Source organism: Pleurodeles waltl, chromosome 8 (genome assembly GCF_031143425.1).
Source record: "Pleurodeles waltl isolate 20211129_DDA chromosome 8, aPleWal1.hap1.20221129, whole genome shotgun sequence".
Lineage (NCBI taxonomy): Eukaryota > Metazoa > Chordata > Amphibia > Caudata > Salamandridae > Pleurodeles > Pleurodeles waltl.
The window spans coordinates 1,537,986,759-1,537,992,831 of NC_090447.1; positions in this window are offsets into that span (position 1 = coordinate 1,537,986,759).

Sequence of the window (6,073 nt, forward strand, 5' to 3'; positions counted from 1 at the left end):
AGTGCTGTAGGCAGATGAAACTGAAGTCTTTGGTGTCCCTGAGACTTCCAACAGGAGGCAAGCTCTACTTCAAGCCCTTGGAGAACTCTCTCAGGCAGGATACACAGCAAAGTTCACCCTTTGCTCTCTTTTAAGACAGAAGCAGCAACTGCAGGCCAACCAAGCAAAGCAACACAGCAAAGGGACAGTACTCCTCCACCAGCTCCTCAGCTGTTCTTGGCAGAGGTTCCTCTTGATCCAGAAAGATTGTAAAAGTCTGGGGTTTTGGGTCCACTACTTATACTCCTTTCTGCCTTTGAAGTAGACATACTTCAAAGGAAAGTGTTTGTTGTTCACAAGAACCTTCCTTGTCCAGGCCAGACTCTAGACACACTACAGGGGGTTGGAGACGGCATTGTATGAGTGCAGACACAGCCCTTTCAGGTGGATTCAAAAGAATCGTGAACCCACTCTGGAGAAATCAAAATTATTGTGATGTGTCGAATTGTATTCAAGCAGTGATACATTGAATCCACGTATTCAGTTCAAGTGCATTTATTGTTCCTATACATAGAGATTTTTTCAGGGAATACAAGGGGAGACCTGGATATGACCACTACTCAACATTCTTCTCTTCTCTTTGATACAACTTTCACCGTGCACCAATGGATGATATCTCTGTTGGGTCTTCACTAATACTCTAACTTATTAATCTTGATAGCATTACTACTGTGATCTGATTACCTCATATTATTTACAGCCTTGAAAAAGTCCCAGGTAAATAAACGGGCGAAACACGTGTCGGCTGTCTCTCCTTGTATTTTGATTTCTCCAGAGTGGGTTCTCGATTCTTTTGGATCCTCTTTTCTGACTTGGGGCAAACTGGTCCATCCCCCAATTGATTACCCACTGATATACAATTTAATCTGGGAATTTTTGAGGAAGGGAGAATTGGACCTTGGCTATTTGTCTTTGAACAGCCCTTTCAGGTGTAAGTGACCACTCCTCCCTCCCCTCTAGTCCAGATGGCCCATCAGGATTTACAGTCTACACCCTAGTTCCCTTTATGTCACTGTCTAGTGGAGATTGCAAACAGCCCAATTGTCAGTCTGACCCAGACAGGGAATACACAAGCAGGCAGAGCCACAGAATGGTTTCAGCAAGAAAATGTCCACTTTCTAAAAGTGCCATTTTCAAACTAACAATCTAAAAAACGAACTTCATCAAAAGATGTATTTTTAAAGTGTGAGTTCAGAGACCGCAAACTCCATCACTCTATCTGCTCTCAAAGGGAAACTGCACTGTAAGGATATTTAAAGGCAGCCCCCATGTTAAACTATGAGAGATGTAGGCCCTGCAACAGTGAAAACCGAATTTGGCAGTGTTTCACTGTTAGGACCTGTTTCAGGTCCTGAGCTCGCCCCCCACGACCGCAGCACCAACCTGCTGCCCTCTGCCTCTGTCCCACGAGCACGCTGCCGTTTGCGTGTTCGAGGCCCTCCTCCACCCGCAGGCATCCTCCTGCGCCTCATCCCTGGTGGCTAGTGGGCTCACTTGACCCGTGTGCCGCTTCCGCCGTCCTGTAAGTTGTTTTTTGGCTTTTTCGCTTTTTCAGCGCCTCTCCGCCGGCGCTCCTGCCCCCTTTGTGCCCCCCTGAATTGCTGTCTCCCCGATCGTGTATTGTGCCATTATTGTATTTCTGATTGTGTGCTTTTCTTATTGTAACTGCTTGTATTTTTGCTCGTTTTCAGTGTTTTTGCCCCTTGTGCGATCCCCGTTCCCTGCCGCTGCCTCCCTGCGGCCTGCCCCCCTCGCGCCCCTATTTGCCGCTCCCTCCCGCCTCCCGCCTCCCAGCTGCTCCTCCCTCCCCCCTCCCTTCTTAATGGCTGGCGCTGCGCATCCGCGCAGCGGGCGCGCCGCTGGCACGCCGGATGCGCGCCAGAGGCAAGCCCGTCTGCGCCCGTCCGCGCCTGGACCGCGCCTAGCGCCACCCCTCCTGGCCCCCGCGCCCCCCGCATCCGCTACTCATCCAACGAACTCCGCGCTCTCAACCCCGGCCCCTCCACTGAATGCTTCCGGGCGTCCCCGAAGCACACTAAAGGACCTTTTTCCTGCCGCACCTGCAACTTCTCCTGCATCAGAACGACTAATCCAACTACTAAAATATTCAACCCCAACCACCTGAACTGCATCCTCATCAACACCCGCTCCGCACGAAAACACGCCATCGAGCTCTGGGATTTGCTCGACACCACTGCACCTGACGTGGCTTTCCTGACCGAAACCTGGTGGAACGACTCCTCGGCTCCGGACATCGCCATCGCCATACCGGACGGCTACAAAATCATCAGAAGAGATCGAACCAACGGAATCGGAGGCGGAATAGCCATCGCTCACAAAGCTACCCTCAAAATCCACACCCACTCGGACGACACCCTCAAGACAGCCGAACACCTCCACTTCCAGATCCACAAGGACCCCAACACGACCCTCAGAGGAACCCTCATATACCGCCCTTCAGGACCAAGAGCCCCCTTCAGCGACACCATCGCCGACCTCGCAAGCACCCACGCCCTCGCCTCCCCTGATTACATCCTCCTGGGAGATCTAAACTACCATCTGGAAAACGCCAACGACGCCAACACCGCATCACTGACCTCCAACCTCCTCAACCTCGGACTCCACCAGCTAGTCAACACTCCCACCCACATCGCCGGACACACCCTTGACCCCCTCTTCACCTCAAGCAACCACATCTCTTTCAGCCACACCTCCGAACTCCACTGGACCGACCATCACTGCATCCATTTCACCTATAAGAAAATCACAGAGCAACACCGCATCCAGCTACCTCCTCACCGCCGCTGGGGCAAAGTCACCCAAGACCAACTGACCAGCACCCTCATCAACAACCCTCCACCCGACGCAACCGACCCGAGCACAGCCGCCATCAATCTCCATCAATGGATCCTCGACTGCGCCAACACCCTTGCCCCACTCAAGAAACCCACTGCAATCCAAGGAAAGAAAAAAACAGCCTGGTTCACAGACGATCTAACCACCTCCAAAAGCATCTGCCAGAAGCTCAAAAAGAAATGGATCCAAGAACGCACACCCGACAACCTCGCCACCCTCAAAAACACCAACCATGAACACCACCAACGGATCCGCCTCGCCAAGCGCGCCCACTTCACCGAACGCATCAACAACAACGCCCACGACTGCAAAGAACTCTTCGGCATCGTGAAGGAACTCTCCAACCCAAAAGCCAACTCCAACGACATCCCGCCCTCCCAGAAACTCTGCGACGACCTCTCCACCTTCTTCCACCAGAAAATCGCCACCATCCACGACAGCTTCAACACCGGTCCACCGCCAGACCCCACCCCCGACGTCTCCTCCCACGACTGCCGCCTCACCGCCTGGACCCACGTGGACGATGCAGAAACCATAACAACCATGAACACCATCCACTCAGGCTCCCCTACGGACCCTTGCCCTCATCACGTATTCAACTCAGCCAACGCCACCATCGCCCCCGAACTCCGCAAGATCATCAACCTCTCCTTCACTTCCGCCACTTTCCTGGACAGCTGGAAACACGCAGAAATCCAACCCCTCCTCAAGAAACCCAAAGCCGACCCCAACGATCTCAAAAACTTCCGTCCGATCTCTCTCCTCCCTTTTCCAGCTAAAGTCATCGATAAGATCGTCAACACTCAACTCACCCACTTCCTCGAAGACAATTCCATCCTGGACCCCTCACAATCCGGATTCAGATGAAACCACAGCACTGAGACTGCTCTCCTCGCCGCCACAGATGACATCAGACATCAAATGGACAACGGCGAAACCTCAGCCCTCATCCTCCTCGACCTATCAGCCGCCTTTGACACAGTCTGCCACAGCACCGTACTGACCCGCCCCCAGGAAGCAGGCATCCAAGATAAAGCCTTCCACTGGATCGCATCCTACCTCTCCGACAGAACTCAGAGAGTCCATCTCTCCCCTTTCCGCTCCAAAGCGACGACCTCATCTGCGGCGTCCCCCAAGGATCCTCCCTCAGCCCTACGTTGTTCAACGTCTACATGGCCCCCCTCGCTAAACTGGCCCGCCAACATCATCTCAGCATCATCTCCTACGCCGACGACACCCAGCTCGTCCTCTCCCTGACCAAAGACCCGCTCACCGCCAAAACAAACCTCCACGAGGGACTAAAAGCCATCGCCGATTGGATGAACAACAGTCGCCTGAAACTCAACTCCGACAAGACGGAAGTCCTCATCCTCGGGCGCACTCCCTCGGCCTGGAACGACTCATGGTGGCCCTCCGACCTCGGACCCCCGCCCACCCCTGCCAACCACGCAAGAAACCTCGGCTTCATCCTGGACTCCGCCCTCACCATGTCCAAACAGGTCAGCGCCGTCTCCTCCTCCTGTTTCAACATCCTTCGAATGCTCCGCAGAATCTTCAAGTGGATTCCAACAGAAACCAGAAAGACGGTGACCCAGGCCCTCGTCAGCAGCAGACTTGACTACGGCAACGCACTCTACACAGGCATCCCAACCAAAGACATCAAACGACTCCAACGTATCCAAAATGCCTCCGCCTGACTGATTCTCGACATACCCCGCCGATGTCACATCTCCCCTCACCTGAAGGAACTCCACTGGCTCCCGGTAGACAAGAGGATCACCTTCAAACTCCTCACCCACGCTCACAAGGCGCTTCACAACACCGGACCCTCCTACCTCAACACCAGACTTAACTTCTACACTCCAACACGTCAACTCCGATCCGCCAACCTCGCCCTCGCCATCGTACCCCGAATCCAGCGCAAGACCTCCGGCGGCAGATCCTTCTCCTTCCTCGCCGCCAAGACCTGGAACTCTCTCCCCACACCTCTACGCCAGACCCAGGACCTCCTCGCATTCAGAAGGCTTCTCAAGACCTGGCTCTTCGACCGCTAAACAGCAGTGCTCCACGCCCCCCCCTCCCCCCAGCGCCTCGAAACCCTGACGGGTACATAGCGCGCTTTATAAATATTGTGATTGATTGATTGATTGATTAGGACATGTAAAACACACCAGTTCATGTCCCACCTTTAACATACACTGCAACCTGCCATTAGGGTACCTAGGGCCTACCTTAGGGGTGCCTTACATGTAGTAAAAGGGAAGGTTGTGGCCTGGCAAGTGGGTACACTTGCCAGGTCGAATTGGCAGTGCAAGACTGCACACACAGACACTGCAGTGGCAGGTCTGGGACATGTTTACAGGGCTACTTATATGGGTGGTGCAATCAGTGCTGCAAGCCCATTAGTAGCATTTGATTTACAGGCCCTGGGCACCTCTAGTGCACATTACTAGAGACTTATCAGTAAATAAAATATGCCAATCATGGATAAACCAATCAACGATACAATTTATATAGGGAGCACTTGCACTTTAGCACTGATTAGTAGTGGTAAAGTGCAGTGGGAGAATAAACCAGCAAAAACAGATTCCAGAACACCATAAAAATAGGAGGTCAGAAGGCAAAAAGACAGGGGAGACACGCCAAAAAGCTGCCAGGTCTAACAGCCATCAGCACTGCCTTTTGATCCAGTATGACCCTGGCTAGGAGCTGCCTGAACCTCACACATAGATGCCAGTGCAATGGAGAGGAAGCAAAGGAGCAGGGCCTGGTGTCACACAAGTGTGTAAATCAATGAACAGGAAAGGTAACAAAAGGCAATAGGGTTTATGTGGTCTGGGAGTCGCATATCACCCTTCAGCAGCTCACTGGGCTATCTTTGGATTTCTGTGTTACAAGTAGTAGCCCACGCACCTCTCTACATAAAATAGAAATCTGTCACCTGCATGGTACACTGAGTGCTTTGCAGGAGACACATTAACTCTCTACGCTACTATGAGTCGAAACTGTGACTAGACAAACACAGACCTCGCCAGCAAATGCATTAAACACTAAAGTTATTTTACCATTACTAAACATACGCTGAGATTAACTGGGCACAGAAGGATTTTTGCAGCAAGTACCTTAGGGCCAGGTTTAGGAAAAGTGGCGCGGCAACCAGTGCAGCGCTACCTTTCTT